The 15,296-nt window shown below is 43.1% G+C and overlaps 1 protein-coding gene and 1 pseudogene across 3 annotated transcripts in view; both read right to left on the reverse strand.

Annotated features, from left to right (window-relative positions):
- Positions 1 to 7,609, reverse strand: part of SVIL (supervillin) — a 254,897-nt gene extending 247,288 nt beyond the window's left edge. For all 3 annotated transcript variants that reach the window (XM_031939775.1, XM_031939772.1, XM_031939768.1), the window contains exon 1: positions 7,110 to 7,609. The gene's annotated coding sequence lies outside the window, so the exon portion shown is untranslated. The remainder of the gene's footprint in view (positions 1 to 7,109) is intronic.
- Positions 7,610 to 12,771: 5,162 nt separating this feature from the next.
- On the reverse strand, positions 12,772 to 14,305 carry LOC100917009 (annotated as a pseudogene).
- Between the last annotated feature and the right edge of the window lie 991 nt (positions 14,306 to 15,296).

Below are 15,296 nucleotides of genomic sequence, written 5' to 3' on the forward strand. Positions count from 1 at the left end.
ATAAACACTCCCAGGACCATAGATTTAGGACTTACGGGTTCTAAGAGATGGAAGTGAGGAGAGATGTAGATGGGTATCAAAAAGAATCACTTTGAAACATTCTGTGTACCAGATTATAACATCTTGGGTTAAAAAAATTCATATAGTAAAGCCTGCTGATTTATCTAGAAACTAAAAAAGTAGATATAAGATAGATATGCAAATATAATGCAAAACTTCACTAGATTTAAAATCAGATGATCTGGGCTTGAATTTCTGCTTTGCCATTTGCTAACCACAGATAAGTCAATTCCTACATCTGAACCTCAGTTTCCTTCTCTGCAAAAGGGAGCTAATAATACACATACTAAGTTTTTTTTTTTTTTTAAATAGAATTGCAAATTAAACAGGCCAGAGATTTCACTAAGTAGATAGTATTCCTAAATTGTTTAACATACAGACCACCTCGGCAGCATTTCTTTGAACATTTCCTTTTTAAGCTGTCCAGAATGGTGATCATAGGTTATAGCTGGCCTCACCCAGACGAAAGGACTTAAATTTGAACAGAAGTTCCCAATTTTACCTTGCTTCACTAATTGCACAGAAGCAGCCAGGGTCAGTGCAGTTGCTGTGAAGCAGCTGGTAGGCTCCTGCATGGAGAGGTTGTGGAACAGCTGGGGAATGCAAGATGCTTCTGAACAAGATGCGAGACGACCCCAAATAAGGCTACGTGTTGATCCGTTGTACAATGGAGGCGACAGGCAAGGGCAGGTCTGGCACATGGATTCCAGCTGCCCTTTCTTCATAGTCACAGAGCGCAACAAGTGGATACAAATGGTGCAGCTCTCATTCACAAAAACACTTGTGGTTTTGTTCCTAATCCTTTATAAGTAACAATTGAGTGGGGACCAAACAGCTAAATTCCTAGTTAGATTAAAAGTTACATGTTGCGTACCAACAAAAACATGGCAAGCCAATTATTAGCACCATGTATGATGATAGTTCTTGTTGATCCTCAAAGAATATTCGTTTTGGACTCAAAAGACCTGGTTTCAAATCACACCTTTGGCCATTACTATCTGTGTGTCCTTGGACAAGACATTTAACACCCCTAAACCAAGGCTCCCCAATCTGTAAAATTTGTGTGTTGTATAAATGTATGTGTTGTATTGAGGTCCATTCCAGCTCTACAGCTATCATTAAAGATCTAAATCTATAGCTAACTCCCACTAAGACAAGGCAAGAGTTATTCTGGCCATTTTATGGATGAGAAAATTGACTTAAATTATAAGTGAACTTGTTCAATTGCAGCCAATTCTTTGTGATCCTATTTGGCATTTTCTTGGCAAAGATACAGGAAAGATGCGCCATTTCCTTTTCTAGCTCTTGTATAGATAAGGAAACGAGGCAAACAGGGTTAAATAACTTGCCCAGGATCACACAGCTAGTAAGTATCTGAGGCCAAATTAGAACTCAGATCTTCTTGACTCCAGGCCCATCATTCTATCCAATTAGCCACCTAGCTGAACTAAAGGATAACTGAAGGAAATAGAACTAAAATCCAATATGACCTCTGATCTTGTGAGATCTAGTTCTGTGTATGTGAGCTATGAAAGAAAGTTATTTCCTAAAGCCCTAGTTAGCTTTAGTAGCTAGATAATGAAATTATGAAACTCCAGACATTCTATTCATGTGAATATAATTCTCTCCCCCACTCCTTCCTTTCTTTTTTGTTCTGATTTCACTGTATTGGGAAACTTTCAACTTGCAAAACTCTCTCTACCAATGCAGGATGACAACTATTCAACAACTTACAATGTTAAGGAATTACCTGGGGGCACCAAGAAATGAAGCCACTTGCTCAGGAATGTAACATGATCAGACTGTGCCAGAGGCTGGATTAGAATCCAGGTCTTTCTGCCCAGCAGCTGAGTCTTAAGGGATTGCACAAATAAAAACTTTTCTATCTGTCCTGCAGCTGAATCCTCTCACATGTGTGGTAGAGTTCCCCAAGTTCCCTGTTAGAATGTGAGTTCCTTGAGAACAGCAGGGATCCTCATTTTAAAATGTGTATCCTCAGTATATCAATAAATTTTTATTAAGCACCAGGAAGAATGCAAAGCATTAGGCTACCAAAAAAAAAAAAAAAAAGTACAAGACATTCCCTGCCCTCGAGGAGCTCACAATCTACTGGGGTAAACGACATAGAAACAAACCTATAGGAAACAATCGACATTGTTTTGTAAATAGGAAATAATTAAAAGAAGGAAAGCATTGGACATAAGAGGGATTTAGGGAAGGTTTCATATAGAAGGTAGGATTTTAGTTGGGACTTAAGGTCAGGGAGGTCAGTAGTGCAAGAGGAGGAGGGAGAGTTTTCCAGGCATGAGGAACAGCCAGTTCTCCTCATGAAACCTATAGCCTCAATTTTTCTAATTTTCTTTCTAAAAGAAACAATTCTTGAGCCCAAGGTCCGTCACACATTAGGTAAGCAGTTCCCTCCTAGCTCTGAACTTCGTTGATTCATTTTAATATTTTTAGAATTAGAGAAGTAGTCTTTCTTCCTCTAATATACCAGAAGTCATGGAAGGAAATTGCATTTACCCTCAGGTTCCTTCCTCCCTCAATTTCTCTCCCCCCTTCCCCCACTTGTGAAATTGAAAAACTTTCACTGATGAGCTAACACACTGGACAAAAGAGTGAAACTAGTTTCCTTCAATTGGCAATACCCCTGGTACACAGTGTCTATCATCTTAGTGGAGTTGGTTTAGCAGGTCCCAGACCCACACTTGTGTCCACACTCCTTACTATCACTTAGCTTACCTTGAACCAGCCAATTCACAATACAAAGCATTATGCAACAGGAAAATAGTCATTTGGCCAATGATTTACCAACAGGAAAGTGGATATACGAATGGGAGAGGCTTTTTAAAATTTTTTTTACTTTAACAGATCAATAAAAATATTACTAAATTTAAATAAAAGTACAGAATGAGAGAGCATGCTCATGATTTCTGGGCTTTTTCTTAATTATTCTAATTGTTTAGATAATGCTTCAGGTAAGAAATAATGCAAGTTAGAAGTAACCAGATATACTTAACATATTGTGTGTATTCTGAATGCATTCAAATGTCTTGTGTGTGTGTTGTATGTACATGGAAATTAAAGATCAAATATTAACTGTCTTTGCTGGTACCTCTCTAAGAGCCCAGAAAGGGGGAAAAAAGTAAATTAAAGTAGGGTAGAAGGAAGGGAAGAAAATTCAACACTTAATAATAACCAGGCACTCTCTTTCCCCTTCCCACTTTAACTTTAACTAGCTCAGCACTAAGAACATTTTGAGTCACCGGTTATAAGTATCATTCCAGAGTTTGAAAAAAAAATTTTTTTCCAAAAAGACAAACTTATTATGGGGCCCAAAAAACTACATTATACAACTCAATCTTAAAGTATAGTTACATTAACATATGAATGAAGCCCCATAGGCAAAATGAGGGGGATTTAAAGGCAAAGTCAATTGGTTGAGTCACATTCCTGAGGCAGACTTCTTCAACCAAGAAGGGAGGGGAGTTGACTCATCATAAGTTAAAATGATATAAAATACAACTTCATTGGATTTGGCTATGTTTTTGATACACTAGTGCAGTACAGCCCTGAGGCTCACTTTCCCAACCCAAGTCACTAGCAGATTGGGTTCCTATAGTGGGGATTGGCTGCTTGTCTAGGTTTGCCCTCCACTTGAATGCCATATTCTAGGATGGCTTGCTATTTTATACAAGCCCCATAGTGTGTGATTGTCTCCTCAACCAAAGCTAATGTATTTCCTGTGTTGCTTCATTTCATTTCAATGACTTTCATTCTTTTCCAAATGGTAAGGACTTTTTCACCTATTTACATACATTTGATTGATTAGAAGTTGATTCACAGGTCTTAGCAAATTGATGTAGATATTTTAAATTGACTCCCTCCCTTACACTAACAAAATGAACACTTTAAAAGAAGATATCAATTCTGAAATCTGCCATTACAGAATATCAGCCACCATATTAAGTAAGCAGATGCTATTTCTAATTCCATTGAATAATTCCATCAAGAAATTGGTTCCAAGGAGTTGGAGACATAGGGTCTCACGCAGTCCTTTTCTCGAATGCTTCATAGATGCCAGCTTAATTAAATCACGAGCACTTAACAATAGCCAGAGGGATATTGGGAAAGAAAGTTCATCAAAACCTTAGCATATGGACAGTCAGTCAGTCTCCACATGTGGTTGTATCGGGTTACTTGTACATAGATGACTAGAGTCTTAGGACAGCAACACGTGATTCCATTAGAAAATGTCAACAAGGCATTTGCCAAATCTGCTATTCCCAAACCCTGAAGCATTTGTAATTTCCACCACCACCACGCAATACATAAAAGAAAATGTTTTCTATCACCCCATTTCCAGAGTGGAAAGGGGAATTCATTCACTTCTTTCATTGATCTCAGACTGGGAGAGGATTTAAAAGTTGCGTAGAAGTTCCTCTCCCATTCCACCAGGCTCTTCCCTTCAGCTAAATCAGGTACTTAACGCACAAATTTAGAGAGATGTCGCCCCAGCACTTCCAAATGGGTAATTACAACCCAAGGAAGAAACAAAATAAGTTACTCAATTCCAATTCCTAACCTTCATCACCCTCCGGAGAACTTTCAGCTGCCTGACATCACTGTCAGACATCACAGGTGCAGTTCTTCCTACCCTCGAGGCTTTTAAGCAGGGCACATGACCCAGATTTTGACCTAGTCTCAATCTTCAGGCTGCCGTCATGGCCTCAAGCTGCCTCGTCGTAATACAATTATACCGATTTCTATCTGTCTGCTCTGCCTTTGCTAACCTGTCCTCCCAGTCCTAGCCAGACCAGCAACGTTGTTTGAGAAAAGTACTGGAAGCTTAAGGCTTTATCGAGAGTGGAGTAAAGAAGAAGGGGGAGGAATGAAAAAGGAAGGGAAGTGCTCTTTAAAAACAAAAACCAAAACAACTTTCTTAAAGATAGGTTATGTAAAAATGTGGTGGATACATGCGGAACTGATCAAGGGGAAACAGGGCAGGGCGGGGCGGGACTCCCAGTCCCGTACTCCAGGCTTTCCCGCTACAGAAACACTGAGCTGTCAACTGTGGCCTCCTCAGGGCTTGGATCGCACAGGGAAAAGCTCTAAGTCAGTTTAGTTGCTCGTAACGTCAAAGAAGGAAATGGGTAGTTTCTCTCATACGCAGACAAGCCCCGCCTCCAAACCTGAGACCCCTTTGCCAGTCTTGGAAACTCCTTCAGCTGCAAAGCTTCCCAAAACTCGAGAAGGAAAATACTGAGCTACCCTCCTGTGCAAGCACAGCTCCGGAAAAGAGCTCCCTGCAAATACTGCAGGGGGAAGGGCAGAGGAGGCAGGAGGGTGAGGATGAGGATAAAGGTGTGGGTGGGCGCTAGGGCGTGCAATTGTTATTCAAGTGAGACTCCCAGCTCACAGGTTACCCCCGAAGGTAACATCAAGCACTTCTCTACAGCTCACAAAATTGAACAGGCAATCCTCCATCTCTACAATTTCCCAATTTCTTTCGCCCTCCTGCTCTAACTCCGCAAGATCTTGAGCCACAAAAATTTCCTAGGAATATGGGTGGCCCCGCACCCACCCATTCCACCTCCTTGTTGAAAAAAAAAACATCTGTACAGGTCAAGGCATCTTTAGGCTTAACGAATCCCATTCACCTGCGGCGTTATTCAGACAGTATAAACAATACTGAAAAATAGTCACTCAATCCCTCATTTCCAATTTTTCCCCAATCATTTCCAATCTCTCTCCATCCCAGAAAACTGGTCCCTCCCTGAGCCATCAGTCGGCTCCCTGAGCCCCTTTCTAAGATCCCCGAGGGCAGGCCAGGCTGCTCATTTTCCAGGGTGCAGTAAGTTTCAACCCTTACCTGTCAATTAGCAGAGAAGTTCAACGCGGCCCCTCTCTCCTGTCCTCCCTCGCCCACTCCCCTCCCCTCCATAACAAGCATGAACTGGCGCCCTCTGCTGAGTCACCCGAAAGAGTGCCGGGGGGGTGGGGAGAGCGGGGGGACCTTGGAGAGGAGGGGAATAGTGTATGGAAAGGGGGCCAGTGGGCAGCAACAGATCCAGGAGCAGAGGTTAATGTGCAGTGACCCACGTTACTTCTTTCCTCTCCCTTCTCACTTACACACCACCTAGCAAATACCCGCCTCTAGGTTAAAGGAGGCAGGCTCCACCCAGCCTTTCCCAACGAGAAAGAAAGAACAGTCACTCTACAGTCAGCGCCCGGAGCCAGCGGCCAAAGCCCCGTACCCCGGCAGTCTGGCGAAGTACCCCCTAGGACGCTGACTCGAAGGGAGCCGAGCCAGAAGAAGAGATCCACCTAGCGGGGAGGGCGAAAGAACCCACACCCTGGCCCCGGGCGGCGTCCTAAGGGAACTGCCGGGAATCAGGCGGATGCAAATCCTATTTTAAAACTCCAGCAGATTTTTTTTCCCTGTCCTTGAAAATTGAGTGCTATCCAGTATTCCCAGCAGTTAGACACTGAAAGTGGCGCGGGGGGGATGAGAGGGGACGGCTTTCGGGGAAGTCCGACTTTATTAATTCCCTCTGGGTCCTAAGGAGAGCAGTCAGGGCGCAACTTCCACCCCAGAGCTCCGGTGCCCCTGAAGTTTAAAGGCCAACTAGGCAAGCCTCGGGCTCGGGGCTTGGTGGAAAGGGATCGAGCAAAGAAAGAGTTGGAAGCAGCGTTCTCTCTCCAGTTTTCACCAGGCTCTCTCTCACCTGTGCAAACATCCACAGCATAAACTGGTGGACCCCACGGAGATACTGGATTAAAACGGCCGTTTCTAGTAGAGTGGAAGGAGGTGTGTGTGTGTGTGTGTGTGTGTGTGTGTGTGTGTGTGTGTGTGTTTGGCGGGGGGGGGAGGGTGGGAAAGAGAACAAGTTTGGAGAAGAATAAAAGTTATCCAATTAGTGTAACATGCAAACCTCTCAATGCCAGCTGGCTGAGGAGTAAACTCAGAGATGAGAGGATCTCTCCAGGGACAAATAGAACTCGCGCATATCCATGCACACGCACACGCACACGCCTCCCGATCTTACCTTGCTAGGCAGTTGTGTCTCCCCAGAAAGTCCGGCTGGCCAGCAGCGCTCACACACCTGCCTGGACCCTCTCCTCCAGAGACAAAGATAGCGGTGGAGGAAAAACTTTCAGGGTGCAAGCCCCGGCACTGGATCCCAAGGAGAAGGGGCACCAAGCCTTAATGCTCCAGTCTCCGAATTACAACTGCAGCTCCCCGGGTGAAGCTGGATCCCAGGGAAAGGGGGAGGAGAGGGACAGAGGGTCTTGGCCCCGTAATCTCCCGCAGTACCACCAGCAACAGCCCGACACAAGTTTCGAGGCTTTACCCGAGTCCCCTGTGCGTCCTTTCCCCAGCTTCTTCAAACCTCCAGCCTGGAGCAAGGAGTGGAGTGTATTAATTATATAGCGACCTCAGCCGCGACCTCCCCGCGGTGTTATGTCCCCCTCTCCGACAGCCCCCTCCCCTCTCTCTCTCTGTCAGTCCACAGGCGCCGGGCTCTCTGAGTGGTCAGACCTCGTGCCAAGGAAACCCGGCTGGCTCGAGCCCACCCCCTGGGCGCGCGCCCGGCCCTCCTCCTCCTCCTCCTCCTCCTTCCCACTCCGCCCCTACTTGGTCCGGCTCATTTAGGCCCCGCGCGCACACGCTCCTGACTCTCGGGCAACCGCTCTGCGCGCCGGCACACCCCCCTGGCTACACTCGCCTTCGCCCGGCGCTTCCGGGGGACTGAACTGAGCTTGCCTTAAAGGGCCCGTGCAGTCAGTTTAGCCGCAGTTCGGCTCCGCCCCAAGTTGGCCTGGGCTGGAGATGAAAGCTGCGGATGCGACTCAGAGCTGGAGTCAAATCCTAGAAGGGCTTAATCACGTGTTCCGTTCTTATTTGGGGTTTGGTTGTCCTCTGCTCTGGGGTTCCTTCTCTACCCTGGCCTCCGGTCACCTAGTGCTGGTCTCATCCCTTTGTATTCAAAGGTGTATCTCTAACCAGGTGTGTACAGAAGATAAAAGCCTTAACCTACAATCTGGGTTAGCCTAAACTTCCCTTTGTCAATCAGCTCCTAACTCCAGCATCAGGAAGCATTTACTGAACATCTTCAGTGACTAATGCTCCTCTGTGTTCTGTCTTTTCTGTTTCTTTTTCTCTTTATCTTTCTCTGTGTCCTTCCGTTTCTTTTCTCTATTCTTTTTTGTCTCTCTCGTCTCTCCTCTTTTTCCCTCCGTCTCTCTGTGTTTCTGTCTAGTCTCTCCTCTTTCTGCCTTTCTCTGTCTCTGTCCTCTTCTTTCTCCCTCCCTCCCTCGAGAGACAGATGGAGGAAGGGAAAGATGAACTGTCGCTGTCCTCGAGAAGCTTAAAATATACAAGCTGCATACGCATGCTACTTTGGAACTGGTCCAAGATGTACAAATGACTGAAAATTAATATAGGGTACTAGAAAGTCCGGCTTGCCTTCGCTCCGGGCTCAGAATTGCCTAATATCATTTGTTAATTGCAAAATAAACACATCTTCAGATCCCCTGCCAGACCTGGGTTGACTTGGGCAGTATTTTACACCTTTGGTGAGAAAATAAAAAGAGGCAGCTGGCAAAAGTTGTCTGCACTTAACCTGTACAGATCAGCGGCATGTGAATAATTAACCCTCACAGCTTGGAAGAGGTGATCTTCCACTCAGTAATTAATTCTTGTAAATTTTAGAGAGTCTGACTAAAGTTTATCTTGTGTACCTAAGGTCTCTAATAACATTTTGTTAACATTCCCCCAGGTTAATCTTCTTTCTCAAAAAATTGAATATAAGGCTCAGCCCTCTAGTCCCATGCTTGGGAACTTTACCATATACTGATGTCCCTCCTGGACTCCCAGTCCAAATTCCTTCATTTCCATTGGGGTGAACTCAAACCCAAAGAAAACATCATACTCTTGATGGCACCATCATTTATGTACCTTCCATGATCCAAGGTCTGAAATTCTCTCAATCCATAATCCTTTCTCTCTTCCATTTCCCTCTATACCCTCATGCCTCTTAAAGCTGTCATGGTGGTTTCTAGTCACTGGATTCTGCATTATCAGTCAATTAGGCCTTCTATGGCACTTTCCTTCCCTCCTAAATATAGTTTTATAACTTTGTGCTGTTCTCTATCCCCAAATCTTACCTCACTAATATATTCTATTCATCCCTTTCCAAACCTTAGCTCTAGGCCATACCCACCACTTACCTGGCTAGATTAAGGAATATTTGCCTGCCCCTGAAGAAAGTCACATAACCACGTTGACTAGCTTCACTACAAATTTATGTTAATCTAATTTCCACTGGGGTTCCTTTTTATCTCATGAATCTTTTTCTTCTTCCCAGGTTGACTATTATCTTAATTGTCACCTTCTGTTCCAAATCACATTTCCTCAAAAACCACTTAGATCATTCCTCCCTATCACTATCCTCAAAACTTTACCTAGAAAACGGAAGCCACCCATTGTGAGCTCCTCCTCCCGAGCTCTGCACTTCAGAAAATGTCAACATTTCCCTATTTTCTTCTATGTTCTAATCTCTTAAAAAAGAGATAGTCTTTTTCTTTTTTTAAATTTTATTTTCATTTGAAAAAATTTTTGGTTATATTGAGTTCTTAGTTGTCTCCCTTTTTCCCAATCCCACATTAGAGAAGGCCAACATTTGATGCAGGTATGTGCTGTTATATATGCACATATATTATGGATTCTCACTCACACACACACACACCCATCCATAGCCTTTTTATTTTCCACATTACTGATTTCTCCCCCGCATCCTTTCCCTCAAAGCCTACTCCCAAGGGAAAGGAACTTCCAGGTCTAGGAAGTACCCTACCCTCCAAGGCAAGGGATGTTTTGTAGCAACTATTTTAAATTTTAGTCTACTGTCCCCAGGCACCAAGTATGTGGAGAGGTTTGGAGGGAGTCCCATCTGCAACCCCCCCCCCATATTTCTATACCTATGTATCATGATAAAAATTAGATGATATTGGAGAACAGACAGGATGAGAGTTCCTGAAAGAAAATAAAATATTAGAAACTCTAACCCCTTTACAATGAGAGAAGTAACTATTGGCTGATTTTTAAGGAACCTAATCTTGAGTAAAAGTTGGGAGAGAGCTCAAAGAAGTGCATAATCAAGAATAAAAAGTTCAGCAAAATTAACATATCAAAATTTAAGATTAGTGTTTTCAAAATATCTAACATCAAATTCAGTGTGCTATGATCATGTTCTTTGTAAGTCATTTCAGTGATTTCTGATTCCATGACTTCATTTGACGTTTTCTTGGCAAAGATACTAGAATTGGTTTGCCAAGTCTTTCTCCATTTTACAGATGGGGAAACTAAGGCAAATGGATTAAATGACTTGCCTTGGTTCACACAGCTGGTCATTGCCTGAAGCTAGATTTGTACTCAAGAAGAGGAATCTGATTCCAAACCCAGTGCTCTCTAGCCAGCCACATCACCACTTAGCTGCTTATTCCTTCTACAAAAAAGGTTCACATCTTCAAGAAAAAGCAGGAAGTGTGGTCAAAGGATATGAACAGACAATTTTCAGATGATGAAATTGAAGCTATTGCCACTCATATGAAAGTGTTCCAAATCATTATTAATCAGAGAAATACAAATTAAGACAACTCTGAGATACCACTACACACCTGTCAGATTGGCTAAGATGACAGGAAAAAATAACCACGAATGTTGGAGGGGATGCGGGAAAACTGGCCAAAATGTTTGTTGCAGCCCTGTTTGTAGTGACTAAAAACTGGAAAATGAATGGATACCCATCAATTGGAGAATGGTTGGGTAAATTGTGGTATATGAATGTCATGGAATATTATTGTTCTGTAAGAAATGACCAGCAGGACAAATACAGAGAGGCTTGGAGAGACTTACATGAACTGATGCTGAGTGAAATGAGCAGAACCAGGAGATTATATACTTCAACAATGATACTGTATGAAGATGTATTCTGATGGAAGTAGATTTCTTTGACAAAGAGAAGATCTAACTCAGTTTCAATTGATCAATGATGGACAGAAGCAGCTACACCCAAAGAAAGAACACTGGGAAATGAATGTAAATTGTTTGCATTTTTGTTTTTCTTCCCCAGGTTATTTTTACCGTCTGAATCCAATTCTCCCTGTGCATAAAGAGAACTGTTTGGTTCTGCACACATATTGTATCTAGGATGTACTGCGACATATTCAACATATATAGTACTGCTTGCCATCTAGGGGCGGGGGTGGAGGGAGAGAGGGGAAAAATCAGAACAGAAGTGAGTGTAAGGGATAATGTTGTAAAAAAATTATCCTGGCATGGGTTCTGTCAAAAAGTTGTTATAATATTAAAAAGAAAAAAAAAAAAAAAGGAAAAAAAAAGAAAAAGCAGGAAGTGGGGTCTTCTCCTATTCTTTCTTTTGGGTCAGACTTGATCATTAAAAACTTAGCTCAAGTGTCACCTCTCAAAGTTTTTTTCTGATTCCTGAATTGCTAGTACCTCTCTTTCAAAGTGATTATGTATTTTTTTTTTAATTTAATATCCTTTTATTTACAGGTTATATGTACGGGTAATTTTACAGCATTGACAAGTGCCAAATCTCTTGTTCCAATTTTTCCCCTCCTTCCCCCCACTCCCTCCCCCAGATGGCAGGATGACCAGTAGATGTTAATTAAAATAAATTAGATACACAGTAAGTATACATGACCAAACCGTTATTTTGCTGTACAAAAAGAATCAGACTCTGAAAAATTGTACAATTAGCCTGTGAAGGAAATCCAAAATGCAGGTGGACAAAAATATAGGGATTGGGAATTCAATGTAATGGTTTTTAGTCATCTCCCAGAGTTCTTTCGCTGGGCGTAGCTGGTTCAGTTCATTACTACTCCATTGGAAATGATTTGGTTGATCTCCTTGCTGAGGATGGCCAGGTCCATCAGAATTGATCATCATATAGTATTGTTGTTGAAGTATATAATGATCTCTTGGCCCTCCTCGTTTCACTCAGCATCAGTTTGTGTTAAGTCTCTCCAAGCCTTTCTGAAATAATTCTGTTGGTCATTTCTTACAGAATAATATTCCATAATATTCATATACCACAATTTATTTAGCCATTCTCCAACTGATGGGCATTCACTCAGTTTCCAGTTTCTAGCCACTACAAAGAAGGCTGCCACAAACATTCGTGCATATACAGGTCCCTTTCCCTTGATTATGTATTATTTTGTTTTATATTTTTATGCATGTGCCTCTCTTCTCCCATTAAAGCCATCCATTAAGTAATCCATTATTTACCCACGATAAGCAGATATTGGATTGAACCTGTGATCTCATTTCAAAATAAAGATTTTATTCTGAATGTAGTGACTAAGATTAAGTTCCACTTGATAGAAATTAATTTTCTTTGTCTCCTACTGTATTGTAACTTTAGGTCACCTAGGCTCTTGTGTTAGGGATGGAGCTTAGAAACCTCTGAGGGTTTTCTTCCGAGGGCCTCAATAGTGTTAGAGATTGCCCCAAGCAGGATTCTTCCTAAGGAATTTCTTCCATTGCCTCAGGGCATTCAAATTGCATCATTTGTAGAACCAGTCTGCTTTTATGTTTCAGAATTTGGATAGACTTTTTTTGTTTTTCTCCTGTCCTAAACTAGGAGAGGTTTATAGTATGTATACACACACACACACACACACACACACACACAGATCTTTTCCCCTTCACACAAATATTTATTTTGAAATAAGAAACATGTAAATAATAGTAGAATTTGAGAGTAGAAATCCAGGGACCAATTCTGCTGCAAGCCTCCCCCAGTCTGTGCTAGTCCCAGGGTCTGCTTACTAATTGGACCTATGAAACTAGGGGACTCAGATACACCTAGAAAATAAGTGGGAAGGAGGAAGGTCTCATGGTAAAGTAAGGTAGAAGTTAGGAGGAGGGAAGAAGAGAATAGGAAGGATATCTACAGGCGGCTGCAAACTTTGTCAGGTCTAATAAATTAGAAAAACTGGGTAGGTGGTTGAATAGGTGGAGAGAGGGGTGGAGTGACAAAGATAACATGCAGTTTTTTTTGTTTGTTTTTTTTTAAAGGTACTCATCGGATGGTGTACTTGTCCCATTTTTTCTCTGGGTCATAGGGCTCCCAGCGACTGGCTGGGAAAATATGCTTGTTCTTCTCATACCAGCTTCTCAGCACCACCTTTCCAGCATGCGACTCATCCTTCTCTACTGTGGCGTCACTGAGCAGCCGAACATCGTCATGGACATCAAAGTTAAAGAGTGGGCCGCTCTTCCCTCGGGCCTTGGTGATGATGAAGTCATAGAAGCTGTGATGATGAGGTATAATCAGATCCTCCTTGATGTACATGAGCTGCTCTACGCCTGCTGACCTCAGCTCACTAAAATCTTTCCGCAGGATCTCCATGGCCTTCTGCAGGAACTGTTGCATCGTATTGCCCTTCTTCATCTTTACAGTTCTCCGGTGCCCAGAGCCATCCCAGTAACTAAAGGTAATCTCGATTTCTTCGCTCTTGATTTTCTCCTGCTTGGCCTCCCATTCCTGTCGCAGCTCCTCCCGGAGCCTGTTTTCCTCTTCCTCTCGATCAAGGTCGGGAAGAAAGCTTGTATCCACATCTGGATTCTTCCCTAATTTTCTCTTCTTGGAAGGGATTCCTTCTCCATTTAGACTGTTAACTCTCTGAAAGGAGGAACCCTGTCTGCTCTTGTTCACGTCTCTGTTGCCTTCCTGTTCCAGCTCATTCTCATCCATATCTTCGTCTTCTTCACCAAAGGTGAAGGACAAGCTGGAGATCTTCCTCTTCTCCTCCTTCTTCCGTTCCTTTTCTCGAAGTTTCTCTAGCTTTAACTGAAGTTCTTTGGACTGTTCCTTTTTAGCCAGCTGCTTTTCCCGTTCTTTCACCAGGGCTTCCTGCTTAGCTTTCATGTCATTCAGGCTCACAAGCCCCACAGTGCTGGACTTGAGCTCAGCCTCTACCGTGTCATAATGAGCTGAGAATTTCTTGTCGATGTTTGATTTCATGATGTTCTCCTCCGTAATCCTCTGCTTCATCTGCTCCATTTGCTCCCGTTGCTTCTCCCGCTTCTTCATCAGATGCATAGCCCGGCCAGCCTCACTGACCGCACCCTTGTACTGAGCCATGGTGGGGGTGGGTGGCGGCCCTCGGACCCAGGCCGCGGAGCAAGAAGGCTAATGTCCACTCGCGGCCGCTGACCGACCTTAAATGAAGTCGGAGCGCTGCTGCGTCAGAGTCACGTTAGCGCTACGTCAGCGGCGGCAGCAGCAGGAGGGGAGATCTGTTCCTTCTAGGATCTCTTCTCCCTTAGGAGAATCTTACTTCTTCTTGCTGACAAATCCTACTCAGTCTTCCCTTCAAAGAACTTTCCCACCACTGGATCATCTAGTTAAAGAGACTAGCTAAGATTCTCGTGGTATTCCAAGCTGGAGAATTGTGTCATTGGGAATAAATTAAGGAAATGCCCTCTATCAGTGTAGGTTCGTCTCCACAACTTACAGGGTAAGTCAGAGTTGCTCAGAGCACTGACTCATTAAATGACTTGTCCAGGGTCACACAGCCATCATTTAACAACTGAGTGTTGAATTTAGGGATCGCTGCTTCCATGACAACGCTCTCTAAAACAAAACAAAACAAAGCTTTCAGTTCTGTCCATTTTCCAGAGAGAGTAGCAAAGGTATGGGAAGGGGATTCTCAAATGCTAAGGAAATCATAAACTTTTTAGAAACATTTATGTAACTGTTGATGCTCAGTATTTGATCTTTGTCCAGTCATGAACCACAGGAGGAACTTTATCCCCCTCCCACCTGCCCCACCCAAACTGACATTCACAATATAAATGAAAACAGACGACAAAAGGAAGTTGCCTCTAAATGGAAGAATCACTTAACACTTCATCTACTTTCAGTAACATCTGGGGTAGAAAAGAGGAGGGGGTAGTCAGGTTTGACAGATGAATGGAAGAACCAAGAGAGAGGAATGATGTATTTCGTGGTCATGTGGAAAGATCACTTCTAGGATATTAAAAAAACAACAACAACAACAACAACAACAACCAAGTGGCAAGATAAGGTTGGGGGAAATTTCTAGTGGACTCTGAGCCATCCTTACTTAAACTCCAGTATTCTACAAGTGATGAATAATTTGGGAGGGATAGGAAATATAAGCACACAAGACTTAGC

The sequence above is a fragment of the Sarcophilus harrisii genome, chromosome 5, assembly GCF_902635505.1.
Source record: "Sarcophilus harrisii chromosome 5, mSarHar1.11, whole genome shotgun sequence".
In the NCBI taxonomy this organism is placed as follows: domain Eukaryota; kingdom Metazoa; phylum Chordata; class Mammalia; order Dasyuromorphia; family Dasyuridae; genus Sarcophilus; species Sarcophilus harrisii.